The sequence below is a fragment of the Ovis canadensis genome, chromosome 7, assembly GCF_042477335.2.
Source record: "Ovis canadensis isolate MfBH-ARS-UI-01 breed Bighorn chromosome 7, ARS-UI_OviCan_v2, whole genome shotgun sequence".
Taxonomy (NCBI): Eukaryota; Metazoa; Chordata; class Mammalia; order Artiodactyla; family Bovidae; genus Ovis; species Ovis canadensis.
The window spans coordinates 73,839,593-73,863,819 of NC_091251.1; positions in this window are offsets into that span (position 1 = coordinate 73,839,593).

Here is a 24,227-nt window from a genome sequence, read left to right on the forward strand (position 1 = left end):
GGGTTCATGTCAATGTATGGCAAAACCATGTTGTGGTTTTGAATTATATTTACCTGATAACTGATGATGTTGAGAACCATTTCATGTGTTTATTGGCCATTTGTTTATCTTTGGAGAAATTACCATTCAAATTCTTAGAACATTTTAAAGTTGGATTATTTGTGGTTTATTGTTGAGTTGTGAGAGTCCTCTGTTGTCTTTGTTCTAGATATAAGCTCCTTATTAGATTTATGATTTACAAATATTTTCTCTTTCTGTGACTTCCCTGGTGAAGCATCTCTAAAGCATCTGCTGGTGACAGTAAAGCATCTGCCTACAGTGAAGGAGACCTGCATTCAATCCCTGGGTCCAGAAGATCTCCTGGAGAAGGAAATGGCAACCCACTCTAGCTTGCCTGGAAAATCCCATGGATTGAGGAGCCTGGTGGGCTACAGTCCATGGGGTCACAAAGAGTTGGACAGGACTGAGCAATTTCACTTTCTTTCTTTCTTGTCTTTTCTTTCTGTGGGTTACCTGTTCAATTTTTTGATAGTGTACTTTGAAGCACAAACGATTTTAATTTTGATAACATCCAACTTATTTTTGTTTCTTCAGTTTCTTATGCTTTGGTATCATATCTTAGAAACAATTACTTATTCTAGGCCACAAATATTTACCATGATGTTTTATTATAAAAAATTATAATTGTAACTTCTATATTAAGGTCTTTGATTCATTTTAATCTTGATTTTTGTGTATAGTGTGGGTTAGGGATTCAATTTAATTCTTTTGCTTGTGGTGGTCTTGCTGTTCTATCATCATTTATTCAAAGGACCACTTTTCCACATTGAACGATCTTAGCACACTGCTAAAATATCAAGTGACTGTAACATCTGGGGTTATTTCTGAACTTTAAGTTCTGCTCCACTGATCTATTATATGTCAGTGTTTGACCAGAGCCATTCATCCTCATTGCCACAGATTTTTGTAACTTTTGAAATCAGAAGTGTGATTCCTTCTACTATTTTTTTTTTCAAAATTCTTATGTCTATTCTGTGCCGGGGTCCAGCTCCGGTGGATCCAGGGTGATTCGAAGGTGGAGGGACGGAGTTGGCGTCTTTGGAAAAATACATATTTAATTACAGATATATAGAAAGATTAGAAACAGATAGTGTAGTAGGAGGATTAGTGGAGAAAAAGAGGCTGAATAACTTGGTCTAAGTGGAATAGCATCCATGCTCCAGATGGGAATTCAGCCAGAAAAACGGGAGCAAGAAAGAAGCGACATGGGGGAATCAGTCTTTCCGGAAACTGATCCATTTTCTTTATTTTTAGCTTTGCTTATATACCTTTTGTTACACATAGGGATGAATACAGAGTCACGGGGGGGTCAGCAGTCCTGACCTTTATCAAAATCAGGTGCTTCACATAAAAAGGTCTTAGGGATTTTATGATCCTTTCTTTCTGATAACCAAAAAACATATTTTTTCCAAGGGTGTTTTTTCTTAAACCAGGCACCACCCTCCAAATAAAGTTACATTCCTATAGGGTGAGGGTGTAGTGAGTTATAATCAAGAAAGGAATTTATTTAACCCAATTTATTTATTGTTAACCCAAGGTTAACATGATTAATCTTAAAGGTTAATACTTATTTCTCGTATATGTTAGTTATATTCATTATAAGGGCAGGAAATATGGAGATTTAACAGCAAACATCAGCCCAACAAGTGAAAATCCTTTCACCAATGTTCTCCTTAAGATCTATTTAGTCTTAAGATAGTGATAAAGTTACATTTTTACATAGCAAGGACACAGTGATTTATAACAAAGCACAGTGATCTATTACAAAAGAGAAAATCCATTAACTCAAAGAGTCTAGCATTGCTAACATCAAAAACTACTGTATTTCCTTTTCTATATTCCAAATACATTGATTAATATATTCCCAGGTGCCTAAGGATATGGAGGCCTGGCAGCAATCATTGACTCAACAAGAAGAAAAAGCCCTATGCTAATTAAGACTTTCAAAATACTCCAAAACTCTCTGTGCTGTTTATGGTTGAGAGGTAGTAAACAATCATGTGGCAGGAGTATGGATAATCCTGTCACACAAGCTAGTCTGTCAGCAGAGAGGTTTGACCTGAGATATCCTTGTCCCACCCAGAGCAGGGAATTAGCAGCAATTATTGACACAACAAATGAAAAACCCTTCACCAATATAATTCCTAACCAACCCACTATACTAATAATTTCTAACTCCCCAAAAGAATTTGCCTTTAGTAAGTCTAAAACATCTCCTGCCTCTCAGATCGGGAGGCTGTAAACAATCACATGTGGCCGGAAGAACCTATACAGGTGGGCTAGATAACCTTCAGAGGAGTCCATAAGCTGAAACACTCTTGTCACGCCCAAGAATTTTTATTGCCTTGGAGCTGCACTTTTACTCCTTCTATGAGAGAAACGGTTATGGGGGAGAGCCCCCCATAAAGTCAGAGGTGTAGGTGAGAGCATAGAACAGACTCTGGTTTTGGGGTAGATGCTCGGGAACAGGGGGTTTCCTGAGGCTTGATCACGCCTTTGCGTATGCCAAGCCTCCTTCCTCATGACCTTTGCCATGGGGGGAGTTCCTCACGCTGGCCCCTGGCAATTTTGGTTCTTTGAAATTTCATATAAATGCTAAAATAAGCTTGTCAATTTCTATAAAGAAATGAGTTGATATTGTGTGAAGGAGTGCATTAAAGTTGTAGACCACTCTGGGGAGTATTGATGCATTAACTGTATTAAGTTATTCTCATTCAACACAGGATATATTTGATTTATCTAGGTATTTAATTTCTTCCAATGGTATTTTGTAGATTTCAGAATATGTCTTACTTTTTTTGTTGTTTATTTATCTTGTGTCCTAAAATTTTATTGAACTCATTTATTATCTCTAATAGTTTTCTTTTTACTAGATTTCTTAGGATTTTCTATATTATAGGTAATATCATCTATAAATAGAGACAGTTTTATTTAGTCCCTTTTAATGTGGATGCTTTTTAAATTATTTTTCTTGCTAATTGTCTTGCTCAGGGACTGCAGTACAATGCTGAATTAAAGTGGTCAGAGTGGGAATCCTCATCTTTTCTTAATCATAGTGGAAATACTTGAATGTTTTACCATTAAGCACAATGTTAGTTTTATTTATTTATTTTTTTAGAAGTCCATTATCTGGTTGAGGAATTTCCCTTGGTTTCTAGTTTCTTGAGTGTTTATTTTTTTTTAAATTATATAAGTATGTTTGATATTATCAAATGATTTTTCTATGTCTCTTTACTAATCTTACAGAATGAGTTGGGAAATATTTCCTCTCTTTTTACTTTTTATGAGAGTTTATGAAGGATTGGTATTCTCTGCAATAATTTTCATTTCTAGTAATGCCCTTTTTTTTCATTCCTGATTTTAATAATTTGATTATTTGCTCTTTTTCTCTTGTATAATCTAGCTATAGCTTCATCACTTTTGTTGGCTTTTTATAGAACCATCTTTTGGGTTTGTGTATTTCACTTTTGTCTACCCTAATCTTTATTATTTCTTTCCTTTTGCACACTATGAGCATAATTTCCTTCTCTAATTTCTTAAAGTAGAAAATTATTTACCTTTCTTTTTTCTTTTTTAATATAGGTGTTTACAGCTATAAAATTTCCTCTAATCTTTCATTTAATGCATCTTGTAAGTTGTTATGCAGTGATTTTGTTTCATTAATCTCAAGGTTATTTTTTCATGTCCTTTGTGATTTCTCATTAGCTCACTGATCTTTATCAGTGTGTGTTTAATTTAAACTTATTTGTGAATACCAAATTTCTGTCTGTTATTTATTTTTAATATCATTTGCGGTGGTTGGAAACTATATTTTGTGTGATTTCAATCCTTTTAAATTTATTAAGACTTGTTTTATGGGTTAATATGTAATCTATCCTAGAGAATGTTCTCTGGTACTTAAGGATGTGTTTTTTGCTCTTGCTAGGTGAAAGTGAAAGTGAAGTCGCTCAGTTGTATCCAACTCGTTGGGACCCCGTGGACTGTAGCCTACCAGGCTCCTCCGTCCATGGGATTTTCCAGTCAAGGATACTGGAGTGGGTTGCCATTTCTTTCTCCAGGGATCTTCCCGACCCAGGGATTGAACCCAGGTCTTCTGCATTGCAGGCAGACGCTTTACCGTCTGAGCCACATTTTGCTAACACCCTAGTGTTCTATACATGTGAGCTTGGTTTAATTGTTTTATAGGATGGTCATGTGCTCTTTTTCCTTTTGAAACTTCTCTATAGTTGTTCTGTCCATTATTGAGAGTGAATCATTGAATTGTTCAACTATCCCAGTTTGTTTGGCCTGTTTTTTCCTTAAATTCTGTGAATTACTGTTTTTTTATATTCTTTTTTAAAGATTTATTTATTTGTATATTTATTTTTATTTTTTCATTTTGCTGGGTCTTCTTTGCTGTGTGTGTGGGCTTTCTCCATTTGCAGTGAGCAGGGTCCACTCTCTAGCTGCAGTGGGCTGGTCCCTCATAGTGGTGACCTCTCCCTTGGTGGAGCATAGGCTTCAGGGCATGGAAGCCCCAGCAGTTCCAGCACGAGGGCTCAGCAACAATGGCTTATGGGCTCTAGAGCATAGTCTCAGTAATCATGGTGCACAGCTGCAGCCACCCCACGGCCTGGGGGATCCTCCAGGACCAGGGATCAGATCTGTGTACCCTGCATTGGCAGGTAGATTCCCGAACAGTGTACCACCAGGGAAGCTGTAATGTTTTGCCTGTTTTGAGGGCTCTATTTTAGGTGCACATTTGTTTACAATTGTTCTATCTTCTTGATGAGTTTACCCTTATAAATTAACAATTTATAATAATAATATTTTTTAGTAAATTTTTTGTCCTAAAGTCAATTCTATCTGATATTATTTTAGCCATTCCAGCTCTCTATTGCTTACTGTTTGCATACCATATCTTTTTTCATCCTTTAACTGTCAAAGTTTTCCTTTACATTTATGTTGAAAGTAAACTTGTATTTTCCTTTACTTTATTGTGCCATTGTTCATCTTTTTTTAGTAGGATTAATTCATTTATATTTCATCAAATTACTGATGAGATTTGATTTAGGTCATACCTGAATGGTCTAGTCCTTTTCCCTACTTCAATTTATGTCTGAATTTTGCAATAAAGGCTAGATTAAGGGATTAGATCTGATTAGATTAGATTCAAGGGATTAGATCTGATAGAGTGCCTGAAGAACTATGGGCTGAGGTTTGTGACACTGTACAAGAGGCAGTGATCAAGACCAATCCCCAAGAAAAAGAAATGCAAAAAGGCAAAACAGTTGTCTGAGGAGGCCTTACAAAAATTTGAGAAAAGAAGAGAAGCTAAAGGCAAAGGAGAAAAAGAAAGATACACCCATTTGAATGCAGAGTTCCAAAGAATAGCAAGGAGAGAAAAGAAAGCCTTCCTCAGTGAACAATGCAAAGAAATAAAGGAAAACAATAGAATGGGAAAGACTAGAGATCACTTGAAGAAAATTAGAGATATCAAGGGAACATTTCATGCAAAGATGGGCACAACAAAGGATAGAAATGACATGGACCTAACCGAAGCAGAAGATATTGAGAAGAGGTGGCAAGATTACACAGAACTATACAAAAAAGATCTTCACGACCCAGGTAATCATGATGGTGTGATCATGAATTCTTCTGTGATGTGAAGTTCTTCTTTGCTATCTGCCATAAGGGTGGTATCATCTGCATATCTGAGGTTAGTGATATTTCTCCCTGCAGTCTTGATTCCAGCTTGTGCTTCATCCAGCCCAGCATTTCACATGATCTACTCGATGGATGTGAGTTTGAGTGAACTCCAGGAGTTAGTGATGGACAGGGAGGCCTGGTGTCCTGCAGTTCATGGGGTCGCAAAGAGTCGGACACAACTGAGCAACTGAACTGAACTGAACTGATTCTGCATATAAGTTAAATAAGCAGAGTGACAATATACTCCTTCCCTGATTTGGAACCAGTCTGTTGTTCCATGTCTAGTGCTAACTTGCTTCTTGACCTGCATACAGATTTCTCAGGAGGCAGGGATGGTAGTCTGGTATTCCCATCTCTTTAAGAATTTTCCACATTTTGTTGGAAAGAATGTTTAAATTACCACACTCATAATCACATGCTGGCAAAGTAATGCTCAAAATTCTCCAAGCCAGGCTTCAACAATATGTGAACCGTGAACTTCCAGATGTTCAAGCTGGATTTAAAAAAGACAGAGGAACCAGAGATCAAATTGCCAACATCTGTTGGATCAACGAAAAAGCAAGAGAGTTCCAGAAAAACATCTACTTCTGCTTCATTGACTACACCAAAGCCTTTGACTTTGTGGATCACAACAAACTGGAAAATTCTTCAAGAGTTGGGAATACCAGACCACCTGACCTGCCTCCTGAGAGACCTGTTAGCAACAGGTTAGAACCGGACATGCAACAACAGATTGGTTCCAAATCAAGGAAGGTGTATATTGTCACCCTGCTTATTTAACTTCTATGCAGAGTACATCATGTGAAATAACAGGCTGGATGAAGCACTACCTGGAATCAAGATTGCTGGGAGAAATATCAATAACCTCAGATATGCAGATGACACCACTCTTATGGCAGAAAGTGAAGAAGAGCTAAAGAGCCTCTTGATGAAAGAGGAGAGTGAAAAAATTGGCTTAAAGCTCAACATTCAGAAAAGTAAGATCATGGCATTTGGTCCTATCACTTCATGGCAAATAGATGTGGAAACAATGGAAACAGTGAGAAGCTTTATTTTTTGGGGCTCCAACATCACTGCAGATGGTGACTGCAGCCATAAATTAAAAGACACTTGTACCTTGGAAGAAAAGCTATGAGCAACCTAGACCACATATTAAAAAGCAGAGACATTACTTTGCCAGCAAAGGTCCCTCTAGTCCAAGCTATTGTTTTTCCAATAGTCATGTATGGATATGAGAGTTGGACTATTAAGAAAGCTGAGCAATGAAAAATTGATGCTTTTGAATTGTGGTGTTGGAGAAGACTCTTGAGAGTCCCTTGGACTGCAAGGAGATCTAACCAGTCAATTCTAAAGGAAATAAATCCTGAATATTCATTGGAAGGACTGATACTGAAGGTGAAACTCTAATATTTTGGCTACCTCATGCAAAGAACTGACTCATTGGAAAAGACCCTGATGCTGTAAAAGATTGAAGGCAGGAGGAGAAGGGGATGACTGAGGATGAGATGGTGGATTGGCATCAGCAACTGGATGGATATGGGTTTGAGCAAGTTCCAGGAGTTGGTGATAGACAGCGAGGCCTGACATGCTGCAGTCGATGGGGTTCTAAAAAGTCAGACATGACTGAGAGACTGAACTGAACTGAATTGATAAGACAGGATTTATATCTGTAATATTCCTATATTTAATATCTTAAACATTTTTCTTCTGTTCCTTCATTAGTAGTTTCCTTTGTGTTAAATAGACATTTTGTGTTGTACCATTTTTATCCTTTTGTCATTTTTTCCCAGTATTTTTTAACTGTTTTACAAAGCTGAAGAAAAAAAATGATTTTTTTGGAATTGCAAATAATATTTTGATGTATAGAAATCTGATTTAGATTGATATCAACTCAAATTTAATAGTATGCAAAACCTTTTGTATAATAGAAGGGAATATATATATTTGTCTCTATCTCTAGTTCCTGGAATAAATCTCCTAAAACCCTTATAATTCCCTAAGTGATGAGAACACTAGGAACATCTTTTCTTCCAATATTTGCTCTTTGGCACTGGTTGCTGACATTGAGCTCCTAAATTCCTCGGAATTTCCTGGGTTCTAGAAATGTCCTTTGTTCTTTTGTTAGGAGCGTGCTCCTGAATAGCTCCTGTATAGGACTGGTCACCACAAAGACCAAGCCATGCTTACAAGCTTAGGATTTTTAGTCCCTCACCTCATTCTCCAGAGAGAAGATGGGGCTGGAATTAGAATTAATAGTTGATAATTGTTGTAGTCAAACTTTGGACGTTCACTAGTAATTTCTTCAATATTCGTTTGTCCTCTTCCTCTCTCTTCTTCCAGAGCTTTCATTATGTGTATCCTGATATGCTTGGTGGTGTCCTGTGAGTTTCTGAGGCTCCGTTGATTTTATTTACTATTTTTTTCTTGTAAGCTTTGACTGGATAATAAATTAAGCTCTCTCTCAGTTAACTGATTCTTTCCTGTACCTGCTGAAATCTGGTGTTGAGCTTCTCTACTGAACTTTTCATTCTGTCATTTCGTTTCATCTCTGTGTTGATATCCTCTATCATTCTCATATATTCCTATATTTCTTAAGATATGGGCTCCAGTTTTTTAAACATATTTTTAAAAGCTAATCTAAAGCCTTTGTCAAATAATTCCTGGGCTTTCTCAGAGACAGATTCTGATTGCTGGTTTTATTTCCTGCAACACGGGCCATATTTTCTTGCTTCTTTCCAAGCCACATAGTTTTTGATTGTTTGTTTGCTTTTGTTTTTTCCTTACATTGAAAAGAAGGAACTCTGAAAAAAAGATTGTTTTTCTTATCAGGGTTTTACTTTTGCTTTTTGTTGTAGTTCGTTTAGTGACTTTTCTGAACTAATTCTGTGAAGTTTGTATTATTTGTCAGGTATGGTTACTAAGGCTTCTGCTTAGTTAGCTTAGTGGTCAGATAATGATTGCACAGAGATTTTTTAGATGCCTGGAACTAAGAATTCTTTCAATGAGTGTCTAAGTGCTCTGTATACATGTTGTTGTTCAGTCACTCAGTCATGTCTGACTCTTTGTGACCCCATGGACTACAGCAGGTCAGGTTTCCCTGTCCTTCACAATCTCCTGGAATTTGCTCAAATTCATGTCCATTGAATCAGTGATGTCATCCAACCATCTCTTCCTTGGCCATCTCCTTCTCCTTCTGCCTTTAATCTTTCCCAGCATCAGGGACTTTTTCAGTGAGTCGGTTCCTTGCATCATGTGGCCAAAGTATTGGAGTTTCCCCTTCAGCATCAGTCCTTTCAATGAATATTCAGAGTTCATTTCCTTTGAAGTGAAGTGAATGAAGTGAAAGTTTCTCAGTCCTGTCTGACTCTTTGCTACCCATGGCCTGTACAGTCCATGGAATTCTGGAATTCTCCAGGCTAGAATACTGGAGTAGGTAACCTTTCCTTTCTCCAGGGATCTTCCCAATCCAGGGATCGAACCCAGGTCTTCCGCATTACAGGTGGTTTCTTTACCAGCTGAACCACAAGGGAAGCATTTCCTTTAGGATTGACTGATCCTTGTTGTCCAAGAGACTCCCAAGAGTCCTAGCACCACAATTGAAAGCATCAGTTCTTTGGCACTGAGCCTTCTTTATGGTCCAACTCTCACATCTGTGTATGACTATTGGAAAAATCAGAATAGTGGAAAGTGTTGCTATTTCCTTCTCCAGGGGATCTTCCCAAACCAGGGACAGAACTGAAGTCTCCTGCATTGGGAGGCAAATCCTTTATTGCTGAACCACCAGGGAAGCCCCTACCCTTGTTTGGAGGCATGGAAATTCACTATATTTCTGTGAATTCTATCCTAAACTGAATATGTTATATCTTTATGGAATAAAAACAAAGTAGAATAGTCATTCTAACAAACCTTGGCATCCTACTTTTGCTTACACATGTTAGTGAAGCCTTGACACGCAGCCAGGGAGTTTAGAACTGCCTTAGCCTTCATTTCTTGCAAATGCAGAGCTTCAAGGATAATTAGTAGTGAAGAGTGTAGGGACCTTTTCACATCTGTCCTGAACTAGTTTATAACCCTGGGAATGTATAACATCCTACATGCATGGCATTCTATATTACCAGAAATATATCGGGGATTTGCCAAACCCCCTATTAACATCTTTATGCTTTATTCTTTTAAGCTTTTTGGTGAGCCTCTTGTGTATAATCTTTAGGTCATCTTAAGTAAAGAAAACTTTGCAAGTGAGATATCCCAAGGAAATACCAGATCAGTCAATAATAAAAATTCTCTGTGAATGGGCCTTTGAAATAGCCCCAACCTTTTATTGCCCCCTTTAGTGATTACTAAGTTATTCATTTTTACTGTGATGAAGGGCTCTTGGTTTTCAAAGATACTACAAAGCTTAGGAGGAAAGGAAGATAGGATTGCTGCTGCTAAGTCACTTCAGTCGTATCCGACTCTGTGCGACCCCATAGACGGCAGCCCACTAGGCTCCCCTGTCCCTGGGACTCTCCAGGCAAGAACACTGGAGTGGGTTGCCATTTCCTTCTCCAATGCATGAAAGTGAAAAGTGAAAGTGAAGTTGCTCAGTCATGTCCAACTTAGCGACCCCATGGACTGCAGCGTACCAGGCTCCTCCACCCATGGGATTTTCTAGGCAAGAGTACTGGAGTGGGGTGCCATTAGGGCAAGTTAAATATTGTAAACTGTTTTTCTGCTGTTTTCCTTAAATAAATGATCTTGTTTTTCTGCTAGTCTCTGGTTAATTTGTGGAGTGCTGAAGTTTATTCTGATTTTTTTTTTTTTTTTTTTGCCGGTGTTTTTATTTTTTTGTGTGGAGTAAAGAAATTCTTTGAGGTGCTTGCTCCCCCATTTTCATTGATGTTACTCCTAATAAATTCTTAATATTATGCCAACAAATCCTAGACTAATCTCACTGTGTAGTCTATGGGTATAGGAGAAGGAAATGGCAACCCACTCCAGTATTCTTGCCTAGAGAATCTGGTGGACAAAGGAGCCTGGTGGGCTGCTGTCTATAAGGTCACACAGAGTCGGGCCTGACTGAAGTGACTTAGCATGCATGCATGCGTTGGAGAAGGAAATGGCAATCCACTCCAGTATTTTTGCCTGGAGAATCCCAGGGACAGAGGAGCCTGGTGGGCTGCGGTCTATGGGGTTGCATAGAGTCGAACACGACTAAAGCAACTTAGCATTAGCAGCAGCAGTCCATGAATATTGCTGCATTTAGGTTTTAAAATATTTCATTTAGAATTCTTTGATTCTCTTTTATGCTGTGCTTGTCTGATATCATTATCAAGGATTTCTAATTTTATGTGGTGATAATAACCAAATAAAACTAAATTTAGGCATTTTCCTATGTCAGTATGTATTCGCTTAGTTGTCTACCTACAATCATGTGTAATTAAAATGGTTGTTCTGAACAGTGACCTTTAGTTCTGTAACAATCAAGTCTACAAGAATACCTTTATTAAGGGCAGTATGAAGAACAGACTTCTAGATTTCTGAATAGTGTTTGTTAGATGTTGACATAAATATTTTCCAGCTAATGTTATCACTGCAAGTTCTAGTATTTCACATGATCAGCTAACTGGGCCCAGTAAAGGTGACTACATCAGTACCCATGGCTAAGCTGCTAAGAATGTTTAAAAGTACTGTGTAGTACTTCTTATTGAGTATGTTTTCTAAATCTGAACATTTCAAACTCCAATCTCAACCCTTTGAATTACCACAAAACCATCTTTTTGGTACATATATACCTTTATTGTGTGTATAAAATAAGTTTGTGTTCAAATTATCTAACATAATTTGAAAATATACTGGGAAAGCATATTAGTAGTAAGATTGAGTTTCCCTAGTATTTATCCATCAATACATACATTAATTCACACTTTTTTTCTCTCTCTCTCAACAAAATATTTCATTTTGGCCACATACTAGACATTACATGGGTTAATGATATTATAGTGAATTACACACAACTGTCTTTCTCTTCAAGGAATCGACATATTAGTGAGGAGACAGGTGCATAAACAAAATCTTGTAATGCTTTGGAATCAGTGCCATATATAAGCTGATTTTCCCAGAGCAGTCCTAGATTATAATTATTAAGAGCAACATGTCTGAATTTAATAAAAGATCCAATTTTGATCGTAAAATATTCTACATATCTATAACATCATACAAAATGTGATGAAAGCAAAATTGAGGGGAAGATAGACTATCATTTTTGGAAAAAATATAACTTTTATTTTCTAGATTTTCCCTCTATTTCTCTGCAGACTTATTAAATGTTGTTCCTTTTGCTGCAACATCTTAGACCCAGGCTGATTCAGTAATTTCTTATTAACCAACTGTCTTTGGACTTTATTTTCTCTTCCCTGAAGGTCTGGGATTCATCAAAGTCAGAATTTAATCACACAGGCTCAGGCCAGACATACTGTGAGAACATGTTTCGTTTGTTACTTGGCTTTGCCAATGCACATAAATCTATCCTGACTTAAGACTGCTTTGTATCAGAGGCAACCATCCACAAAGGAGTCTCAGATCATTCTAATAGGACCTTGGCTGAGATCATCAGATACATCTGCCAGTGGGTACTTGGTTTCCATCCAGACCCAGGTTCCTGAAATAAAATTCTCAACATCAAAATCTCTATGCTTATGGAAAGTTTAACATAGTCCATGAAATATATTAACTTTTCTTTGTATTTTTTCATTTTAAATTACAGTAATTCAAAGAAGATAAAAACATTTGTAAACTGTGTTTTTTTCATCTTTCAATAAAATCAGGTGTCCTTAAAATATAGGGGCTGAATAGGACATTATAAACCAGGACTCTTCTTAGGCTAAAATCTGTAGTCAGAAGAAACAGAAAGAAGACAGGGAAGTAATTTTAGCTGTTGGAACACCTCCCATAATATGCATGAAATATTTATGTCAGTGATCTGGATTAATATCTGGGATTAAGAATTACTTTTATTCAGTTTGTGCATTTTATTTTATTTTTGTCTAAATTGTGTATATTATATTTTTGAATAGGTAATACATATACATTGTAGAAAATACAAACATTACATAAAAGTATTTAGCAAAGCGTCTTCAATTTTTCTTTGATTCCAGCCAAATAATTCTCCTTACTATAGGCAAACAGGATTTCTGTCCTTTAAATATTTTTCTAAAAATATCTTAGGCATATACAATCAAATACATATATATATAATTTTGTAATTCTCCTATTGTTTCTTCAAATAATACTATGGTTTTATTTAATTATTATTTACATGTTTAGCTGTAAATGTTTGCTTTATTTGGATCTTAAGCTGGATAAAATTACTGTTTTCATATAGATTTTTAACATTGTTAAATGATTCAATTTTCTTCTTTTAATTTTGATACCCACTTTATCATATTTCTATCTGGTTTTGGATCTGTTTCTATTGATTTAATTTTCCATTCCTTTGATGTATCTATTTACATGAATAAAATCTGTATGCTTTTGTTATTTAATATTTATAATATCATTATATATCTGCTTAAGCTAATTATTTCTCAGTTTTTTTTCTTATATTCTCTGACTATCCTTGCTTATTTCCATATGACCTTGGCATCACCTTGTATATGCTCTTGACACTTTTATTGTGATTGTGTTAAATTTAAGGACTTCCCAGGTGGCACTAGTGGTAAAGAACTTGACAGAGTCAATTCCTAGGCAGTTTGATAAGAAGTCTGGGGTCCCTGAGGATGAGGAAAAAGGGGCCTGGGGCTCTTAAGGAGGTCTGGATAAGGGTTTCAATTCTCAAGGAGGAGGAAAGGATAAATATCTTTTTTCCTCTACATTCCTTAGTCTTAGTCACATAAAAGGTTTTTTTCTTTAAGCCCAGAATTGATGATTACACAACAAACAACTCAGTTTAAACTCTGTGCTATGGATTCAGTTCAGTTCGGTTCAGTTGCTCAGTCATGTCTGACTCTTCGCAATGCCATAGACTGTAGCAGGCCAAGCCTCCCTGTCCATCACCAACTCTGGGAGTTTACCCAAACTCATGTCCATTGAGTCGGTGATGCCATCCAATCATCTCATCCTCTGTTGTCCCCTTCTCCTCTTGCCTTTAATCTTTCCCAGCATCAGGGTGTTTTCCAGTGAGTCAGCTGTTCACATCAGGTGGCCAAAGTATTACAGTTTCAGCTTCAACATCAGTCCTTCCAAAGAACATTCAGGACTGATGTCCTTTAGGATGAACTGCTTGTATCTCCTTGCAGTCCAAGAGACTCTCAAGAGTCTTCTCCAATACCACAGTTCAAAAGCATCAGTTCTTTGGTGCTCAGCTTTCTTTATAGTCCAACTCTCACATCCATACATGACCATTGGAAAAACCAAAGCCTTGACTAGACAGACCTTTTTTGGCAAAGTAATGTCTCTGCTTTTTAACATGCTGTCTAGGTTGGTCATAATTTTTCTTCCAAGGAGTAAGCGTCTTTTAATTTCATGGCTGCAATCACCATCTGCAGTGATTTTGAGCCCCCCAAAATAAAGTCAGCCACTGTTTCCACTGTTTCCCCATCTATTTGCCATGAAGTGATGGGACCAGATGCCATGATCTTAGTTTTCTAAATGATGAGCTTTGAGTCAACTTTTTCACTCTCTTCTTTCGCTTTCATCAAGAGGCACTTTAGTTCTTCTTCACTTTCTGCCATAAGGGTGGTGTCATTTGCATATCTGAGGTTATTGATATTTCTCCCAGAAATCTTGATTCCAGCTTGTATTTCTTCCAGCCCAGCGTTTCTCATAATATACTCTGCACATAAGTTAAATAAGCAGGGTGACAATATACAGCCTTAACGTACTCCTTTTCCTATTTGGAACCAGTTTGTTGTTCCATGTCCAGTTCTAACTGTTGCGTCCTGACCTGCATACAGATTTCTCAGCAGCCAGGCCAGGTGGTTTGGTATTCCCATCTCTTTCAGAATTTTCCACAGTTTATTGTGATCCACACAGTCAAAGGCTTTGGCATAGTCAATAAAGCAGAAATAGATATGTTTCTGGAACTTTCTTGCTGTTTTGATGATCCAGCGGATGTTGGCAATTTGATCTCTGATTCTTGCCTTTTCTGCAACCAGCTTCAACATCTGGAATTTCAGGGATTATGTAACAAGATTATATAACAAATACTAAGGATTATATAACAACAGTGTATCCTGCTTGAGGATGGTTTGTCCTTCTTGAAAGTCTTCTGACTAATCCTGTTATCTTAAAATGTATATAATGGGAGTGGGTCTAGTAATATCTTTCTCTTGTTAGTTCTGATCCTGTCAACTTAAAATGTAAATTGTGGGAGTGGGTCTGGTAAAATTTTTACAACCTTGAGACATTCTTTTGATTTATTGTAATAACTAATTTAAAAAGTATATCGTTCCCTTGCCAAAGACTAGCAATGAGGGCACTCTCTGTCCCCCTTTTGATGTCTATGGCAGAAGCTTACTCTGTCCCTTTTTCATTATAATAAAACTCTGCTACACAAAGGCATTTGAGTGATCAAGACTGGTCCCTGGCCCGAAAGCTAAATCTTCTTCTTTGGAGATCATCATTCATGCAAGCTATCAAACCTGCCTGTCAATGCAGGAGATATAAGAAATGTGGATTTGATCCCTGGGTCAGGAAGATCCCCTGGAGGAGGTCATGGCAACCTATTCCAGTATTCTTGCCTAGAGAATCCCCATGGACAGAGGAGCCTGAGGGGCTACAGTCCATAGGGTTGAACAGAGTTAGGACTGAAGCGACTTAACATGCATGCATGCTTTAAATTTAAAGATTATCTTAAAAAAAAGCTTTTATTTTTTATGATGTTGAATTTTCCCATTTAAGAAAAAATGATATGCTTCCATTAGCCTTATTTGTAATCTCTCAGGAAAAATTTCAAGCTCAATCCATATAGATCTTAAATATTTTTGAATCAATTATGCCTAATATACTTCAACCTTTTTTATCTACCCAATGTGAAAATTTACTTTATCTTTTAAATTCTTGCTGTCTTAATACATGGCTGTTAAAGGTTTCTGTGCATGAAGTTATTATCTACTCACCTTATGGAATCATATTTGTTACTGATTTTCAGTAATAGTTCCCCTTTTTGTATATAGAATTTGGTGAATGAAAGCAGAAATAATTCCACACCATTATCCTTTCATAACTTTGTAATTGCAATAATAGTATTCTCAGAACAATGCTAAATAGTAGTGACAATGGACATCTTACTTTGCTTCCAAGTTTTGGGGGAATGTTTCCTCATTATGCATATGCTGTCTTTGGAGTTATCTGCATAAGTCATGTTAATACCATCATCCTATTTTATTAAAATTTTGAAATCAGGGATGGATGGTTAATATTACTGATATCCATTAATGATCTGTAGGAATTACTTAATTTTCCTGTTTGAACTATTAATGCATTTAATTACTAATTATCATGGTGATATCTGTTTATATTATCTTGCGATATTTGTTGCTGTTGTTTTTAAATTATCCTCATTTCACCCAAAGAATTTGGAAGTTTTTCTGTGCTTTGAAAAAATTTAAATAGCATTAATTTGTCTTGTCTTGAGAAATGTAGATTTCTTCTTAAAATTGTCTTCAGTTCAGTTCAGTCGCTCAGTCGTGTCCGACTCTTTGTGACCCCATGAATCTTAGCTTTGTGCTTTCTGGGGAACAGCTCTGTGACACCTCTTCTTTTGTTATGGTTGTCTTTTCTGACTGTCTGTTTCTTTAGAGTAAGTTTTGATAGATATAAATATTTCTCTAAGGCTACATAGCTTTGCTTATAAATTCTATCAAATATTTAAGGATGAAAAATACCAGTAATAGAACATCTCAGAAAGTAGGAATTGTGGGGACACTTCCCAACTCATTTTATATAAACATACAACCTATTGTGCATTCAGGTCATCTGTTTTCCTGGCATTTTTTTTTCAATATTCATTTGCTCTGTTATAGACTGACATTAGTGAACTAAAATGTTTTGCTAATTGATTTTTTGGTTATCACTTATTTTTGACTCCTATAATCTTTGCTTTAAGGTTGTCAGTGCTCTGTTATGGTAACCATGTCTGCTACTTCATCATACATTAGCTTTAAGTTGTTACAAGTGCCTTTCTATGATTACTTAATGCCTTTAAATGAAGGTATCTTTATCTGATATGAAGATCATACCCGCTGTTCTTTTTTGTTTGTTTGCACTTTACTAACATATCTTTGCAAATCCTTTTACTTACTTTTCCAAATCACTTTGCTTTCAATTGTGTCTTAAAAACTGATGTAAACAGTATTTTTTATTTGTAAGGTAATGTGAATATCTTTTTCTTTTACTGAGTGAAAATAAGCCATTTTTGTTTGTTAACATAGCATATGTGTTTAAGTTATCTTAAATAATTTTAAAATAACTGTTTTGATAGCTTTTAAAAATCTTTGGAGAAGGAAATGGCCACCTACTCCAGTATTCTTGCCTGGAGAATCCCAGGGACCGGGGTAACCATAGTGGGCTGCCATCTATGGGGTCACACAGAGTTGGACACGACTGAAGCGACTTAGCAGCAAAAATCTTTGATTTGGCTCTTTCTCTGTTTTGTTTTTTAATTTAGATTTTCTTAGATTATTTATTTTTGCCATAGTAGTATTTTTATAACTATAGTAGTATATTATCCTCTATATAGTCTATTTCTTCAGCATTATTTGTTAATTATCTAAGATACCACATACCTTGTTTGCCCCTCCAGATTCACTTTCCATCTTTTTACTTGCTCTCTTTGGTCCAGAAGTCTGACCCAATGGATTAGATCAGTATATTCCATGACATCTGTCTTTTGGTTGTGCTCAGCCATTGGTGACCCCTGGCAGGAAATAAGATGGATGAAGGAGAGAATAGTTATGTCCCTTGACCTACCAGCACAGTCTTTCTTATGATGACTGATTCTAAATAAATACTCTGTACTGCTTCACTCATTCTTTCTAGGCTAAAGGTAGGAACCCTGGTTCTTGTTCTCTTCCTTGTTATTTCATTAAGCCTACACTTTTTAAATTGTTCCTTTGAAAATAAACCTACCTCGAACTTTTCTGTTTTTAGTATGCCATCTATTTCCTACTGGGCCCCTTGACTGATATGCCTATTATAAGCAATTATAAAATTAGCATAATTACTTTTCGCTCTCTTACTCTCCCACAATGCCAGATTTTAACTAATGATGAGATTTTTCTCAGTGTCTATTGCTGTGCTGCTAACTGTGATTACACGTCTGTTGCTTGAATGCTCATGCTTGTGCCCAGTCATTCACTCATGTCTAACTCTTTGGGACCCCGTGGACTGTAGCCTGCCAGGCTCCTCTGTGCGTGAGATCTTTCCAGGCAAGAATACTAGAGGGGGTTACAGTTCCCTTCTCCAGAGATTCTTCCTGACCCAAGGACTGAATCTAAGTCTCTTGTGTCTCCTGCATTGGTAGGCAGATTGTTTACCACTGAGCAAAGGAAGCCCTTCACTTGAATAGTCACCTCTAACTTATACATTCTAATTCCCATAGAAAATGAAGAACTCTGCACATTTATGCTACCACTCACTTTTCACACCCCTTTGTTATTTATGTTTTCTACATAGTCAGAGAATATACTGTTTTAGTAAACTATATCTATATATATATAGTCACTGTATTTTATTATCTTGTCATTCTCTTACATACATTTAATGCTTATTGCCAGATGTTTTACTTACTTTAAAAAAATAATATTTATTTATTTATGGCTGTGCTGGATTTTTGTTGCTATGTGGGTTTTTCTCTAGTCGTAGCAAACTGGGGCTACTCTCTAGCTGCTATGCACGGGCTTCTCTTGCTGAGGAGCGTGGGTTCTAGGGCACGTGGGGTTCAGTAGTTGCAGCGCATGGGCTCAATAGTTGTGGTGCACCAGATTATTTGCTCCACAGCATACGAGATCTTCCTGGACCAGGAATTGAACCCATGTCTCCTGCATTGGCAAGTGGATTCTTTATCTCTGAGGCACCAGCGAAGTCCTATCCTAGTTTTATGATTATTTTTCAGTTGGCTAGAGTTCCACCTCTAGTACCTTGCTTAAATTACTGCTAAGAAAGTGTGCCACATAAAATAAAAAATGTCTAGTTAAATTTTGAACTTCAGATAAACAAGAAATATTTTTCAGTGTAAGTATGCCTCAAGCATTGCATGAGACATTTTTATTTGCTAAATCTGGCAACTTTATGTCTGGCATATAGCTACTAAGTAACAGTCTTAGTAAATGATAGCTTATTTGTATAATTTGGAGTCTGAAAATTATAAACTGATATTTTAATGGCAGTTATTTAGGTTATGTTTTTCCTGGAACACAGCATGTACTTTCAGCATATTAAATAACATTTATTTTTCAGTATTATTTTCTTGAATTATGTTCTTATGGAGTAGTAGATTGAAAATGGCTATAGGTTCTTTGCCACACCCCACCAAAACTGAGTAATGACAGTATCATTGTTCCCTTTGAATCTGGCTCTGTGTCTCTCTTTGACTAACAGAATTGATGGGACTGATACTGTACAGCTTTTGAGGCCAGGCTTCAAGAGACCTGCAACTTCTGCTTTGATCCACCTTAGAAATGTTGAAAGTCATTACTAAGCCAGTCACCTGGAATAGGTCAGACTACTTTGGGATGAAGCCTGCATTAGCTATGTAGAAAGACAGGCCTAGAATAAGAGTCAAATGTATTTGGAACTTCTTATCCAGCTCAGACACTAGCCAACCACAGTTGACAGGACAAAGAGGTAAAGAACTGTCCAGTACAGTCCTCATCTCTCATGAATCTAGTCAAGTAAAATGTTTTTTTTTTCATCCTTTTCTGTTTTTACAAAGATATGTTTTTATGGTTTATGCCTTAGGATGGATATTTCAACTGTGGGAATTATAGGCTGCTGATTTTTCTGTTATAATTAGCTTCAGTGTTTGTTCTCCTCATTCTCCCAAGAACATGTCTGCCTGTTTCCATTGCATATGGCAGCACTTCCTCCTCTGTGATCCTTTGAGTATGCTTTATCTGTGTCCCTTACACATAGCCAATGTACTATGTAATTAAAAAAATTCTTGTAACACTTAAATAAATTCAAACTAGAGATTTTCAAGTTTTTATCATTATCTTCAAATGGGAATCTCCATAGGAATGTTAAAGGTTGTCGTTTCATATTTGTTTTTATTTAGTGACATATCCAAAGTGTAAAGTGGATGAATAATTTAAAATATAATAAAAGTTAACACTATCAAACATCAGCATGAGAAAAACAAAAATGTGACTAGTATGGAAGCTCCATGAGGCTCCTTCCATGAACACATCCCTCTCCATCCTCCCATTGCTTTTCTTCAATGGTTTGCCATCCACATCATATCTAAGACAAGAATTTTGAAAATTTGTCTGTTCTTTTTCATTTTATATGAATGAATATATGGGACATACTAGTTTGTATTTTTTATGGCTTGCTATGCCTTTGAGAATCACCATGTACATCAATGAATCATTCTTTTTATTGCTGCATTGCATTTCTTTGTATGAATGCATAACAATGTACCTATTGTACTCTTGATAGGTATTGAATTTTTCCCGTGTTAGCTATTAAAGATAATGCAGATAGGAACATGTTTCCTGTAGCACATAAACTTATTTGTCCAAGGAATATGCGTAAGTGTGGAATTTTAAAATTATGACTAAAATCATCTTTATATTTATATTTCAAAATAATTTTCTGTGTATAATACAAATTTATATTATAAAAAGTGGGTGAAGGCTCTTGTTGTCCTGAAACTTGATTAGCCTGTATTCTTACCACATTTGTTTACTTATTGCCAATATATTGGTTATCATTGTGATTTTAATTCACATTTATTCAATACTTAATGAAGTTGATCATTGCTTTCATATATACATATATATATGAAACATATATAACATATAAAACTATATATGTAACATATATATTATGGAATTGGAAGTGAAAGTCGCTCAGTAGTGTCTGACTCTTTGCAAACCCATGGACTATACAGTCCATGGAATTCTCCAGGCCAGAATACTGGAGTGGGTAGTCTTTCCCTTCTCCAGGAGATCTTTCCAACCCAGGGATTGAACCCAGGTCTCCTGCATTGCAGGCGGATTCTTTACCAGCTGAGCCACAAGGGAAGTCCACATATATATTATATATAACCATTAATTTGTTTCTTCCTTCAAAGACATTCTTATATTATCTCTCTTTTTTTTAACTTCCATATAATATCCCTGTATATAATCTAGCAAGTGATGTTTGTAGGTTATATGATTTCTAAAAATGTTCTTCCAGTTTGTGGTTTACCGCTTTATATTCATTATAATTTATTTTTGATGAAAAGCTATTTCTAATTTTAATATGGTCAAATTTAGTAATATTTAAAAATTTTTAATCTTTTTAAAGAAATATTTTTCTCCTCTAAAAGCTTGGTGGTAGTGGTGGTGGTTTAGCCGGTCATGTCCGACTCTTGTGACCCCATGGACTGTAACCAGCCAGGCTCCCCTATCCATGAGATTTCCCAAGCAAGAATACTACAGTGGGTTTCCATTCCTTCTCTAGGGGACCTTCCCTATCCAGGAATTAAACCCAGGTCTCCTGCATTGCAGGCAGATTCTTTACCAACTGAGCCATCAAGGAAGTCCCTAAAAGCTAAAGATATCTTATAATGATTATTTATCTTATAGTAAATTATAAGATATCTTATAATTGATATATTTTATGGCTTGAGATGGAGAATTAATTAATTTTTTTCTACAAAGATAACTAATTTTCCTGGTAATTAAGGTAATTGCCATTCTGACTTTTAACAGTATAATTAATTTTGCCCCTTTCTGTACTTTATATGAATGTAATAATGCATACATACTCTTCTGGATCTTTTGCTTAATCCACCTCATGTGACGAGTTGACTCATTGGAAAAGACTCTGATGCTGGGAGGGACTGGCGGCAGGAGGAGAAGGAGATGACAGAGGATGAGATGGCTGGATGGCATCACTGACTCGATGAACGTGAGTCTGAGTGAACTCTGGGAGTTGGTGATGGACAGGGAGGCCTGGCATGCTGCGATTCATGGGGTTGCAAAGAGTCGGACATGACTGAGCAACTGAACTGATTGAACTGAACTGAATGATTCATATTGCTACGTGATGTTAGAAGTAATTTCTTTTTCTTACTGTATAATATTTTATAGTGTGAATATACCAAACTTATTTTATCCATCCTCTGCTTTATAGATGTTTGTACAGTTTACAATTTGAAAGTATTGCTAAATGTAAGCTATGAACATTCTAGTCCATGGGTTTGATTTAAAAAGCTGCAGTTTTCTCATTTGTGTATGTCTGCTCTGATATATGGAGAAGGCAATGGCACCCCACTCCAGTACTCTTGCCTGGAAAATCCCATGGATGGAGGAGTCTGGTAGGCTGCAGTCCGTAGGGTTGCTAAGAGTCAGCCACGACTGAGCGACCTCACTTTCACTTTTCACGTTCATGCATTGGAGAAGGAAATGGCAACCCACTCCAGTGTTCTTGCCTAGAGAATACCAGGGACGGGGGAGCCTGGTGGGCTGCCATCTCTGGGGTCGCACAGAGTCGGATACGACTGAAGTGACTTAGCAGCAGCAGCAGCTCTGATATAAGAATGAATTTAAAAGGTCTTAAAGTTTGTATATTTCCAGATTTAGCCTGCATTCTAAGCTATCAAGTGGTTGTATCAATTTGTACCCCACATCATCAGTGTAAGAGAGTTCTGACTTCTTCACACCTTTGTTGTATCTACCTTTGGCCTCTCTCTCATTTTGGCTAATTTGCCTCTTAAATATTTGTTTCACAGTATGATTTTAACTAACATTTTTATAATAATATGTGAAATCAATGGAAGTCAAAAATCATAAGGACACTGTTGATATATGCCAAACACATGAAATACATTATCTTCTCAGGATAGAGACTAGAGTAGAGAGGGTTGAAAAGTGAGTCTGGAGGGACAAGTAGAAAATAACTGGCACAAGGGTTCTAGTAAGTAGCTGGGATATTATTCTGGAGTTTAGAGAAATGGTCAGGACCAAAAATACAAATATGTTAAGTATAAGTATATTTGAATCCATAGAACTCAATGCAGTATTAGTTTATGATTATAGACAGAGGGAAAAAAGAGATCAAAGAGGACATTCTTCTGCTACTGTTAATGTGCAGAGGTCTGGGACAAGAGACACTCATAAAGAAAAACAAAACAAAACAGACGTTGTTCAGTTCAGTTCACTCACTCAGTCATGTCTGACTCTTTGCGACCCCATGAACCACAGCATGCCAGGCCTCCCTGTCCATCACCAACTCCCAGAGTCCATCCAAACCCATGTCCATTGAGTCGGTGATGCCATCCAACCATCTCATCCTCTGTCGTCCCCTTCTCCTCCTGCCCCCAATCTTTCCCAGCATCAGGGTCTTTTCCAGTGAGTCAGCTCTTCGCATCAGGTGGCCAAAGTATTGGAGTTTCAGCTTCAACATCAGTCCTTCCAATGAACACCCAGAACTGATCTCCTTTAGGACGGACTGGTCGGATCTCCTTGCAGTCTAAGGGACTCTCAAGAGTCTTCTCTGTGGGTAAAATCAGAATATTGAGTCCTGGAATCCAAGTAAAGAAATTGTTTCAAGGAAGAAGTGACTAAATGTGTCAAATGATTTTGATAAAGTACATAGATCAAAGTCTGAAAATTTGCTGTTGTATATGGTAAGATAGAGTAATTTTGAGTATGACAAGAATTGTTTCAGTGGAATAGTAACAAAGAAAAACTAACGAATTAATTTAAGAGAGTTAACACATATTTACAAGTTGGAGATGTTTTAAAATAAATAGCAACAGAAAAATTAGCATACGCGATTCTGTGCATTTTTTCCTCTAAATGTAGGGACCTTCTTCCTGTTTTAATGGGTTGAAATTTATGACTTTGGGTATACTTTTTTTATGACTTTTGGGTATACTTTTCTAATGAAAATTATTGACATGTTTGTCTTCATAAAAGAAGAAAAATTGTATTAAATATTAAATATTTCTTGAGACAAAACACAAATAATACCCACACAAAATGAATAATTCAACTCAGCTCTTCCTGGTTTTTTTAAAGTGTAAACAGTATGTAATACAAAATCTATTATTGAGTGACTGCTACATGAATTATGAATAAAAATTATTTATAGGAATTGTCACTATACAATGTTCACCATAAATCTACCAACAATGTTCTCTTAGAATTGTCTTCCATATATACATCCTTTCATTATGACATGGTGAGATATTGTCAGAATTCATTTGATATGGTGTTTAGAATTTCTTGGTAATTTTTATGGATTGTGATATGACAGTATATGTGCTTGAAATTAACACTATTTAC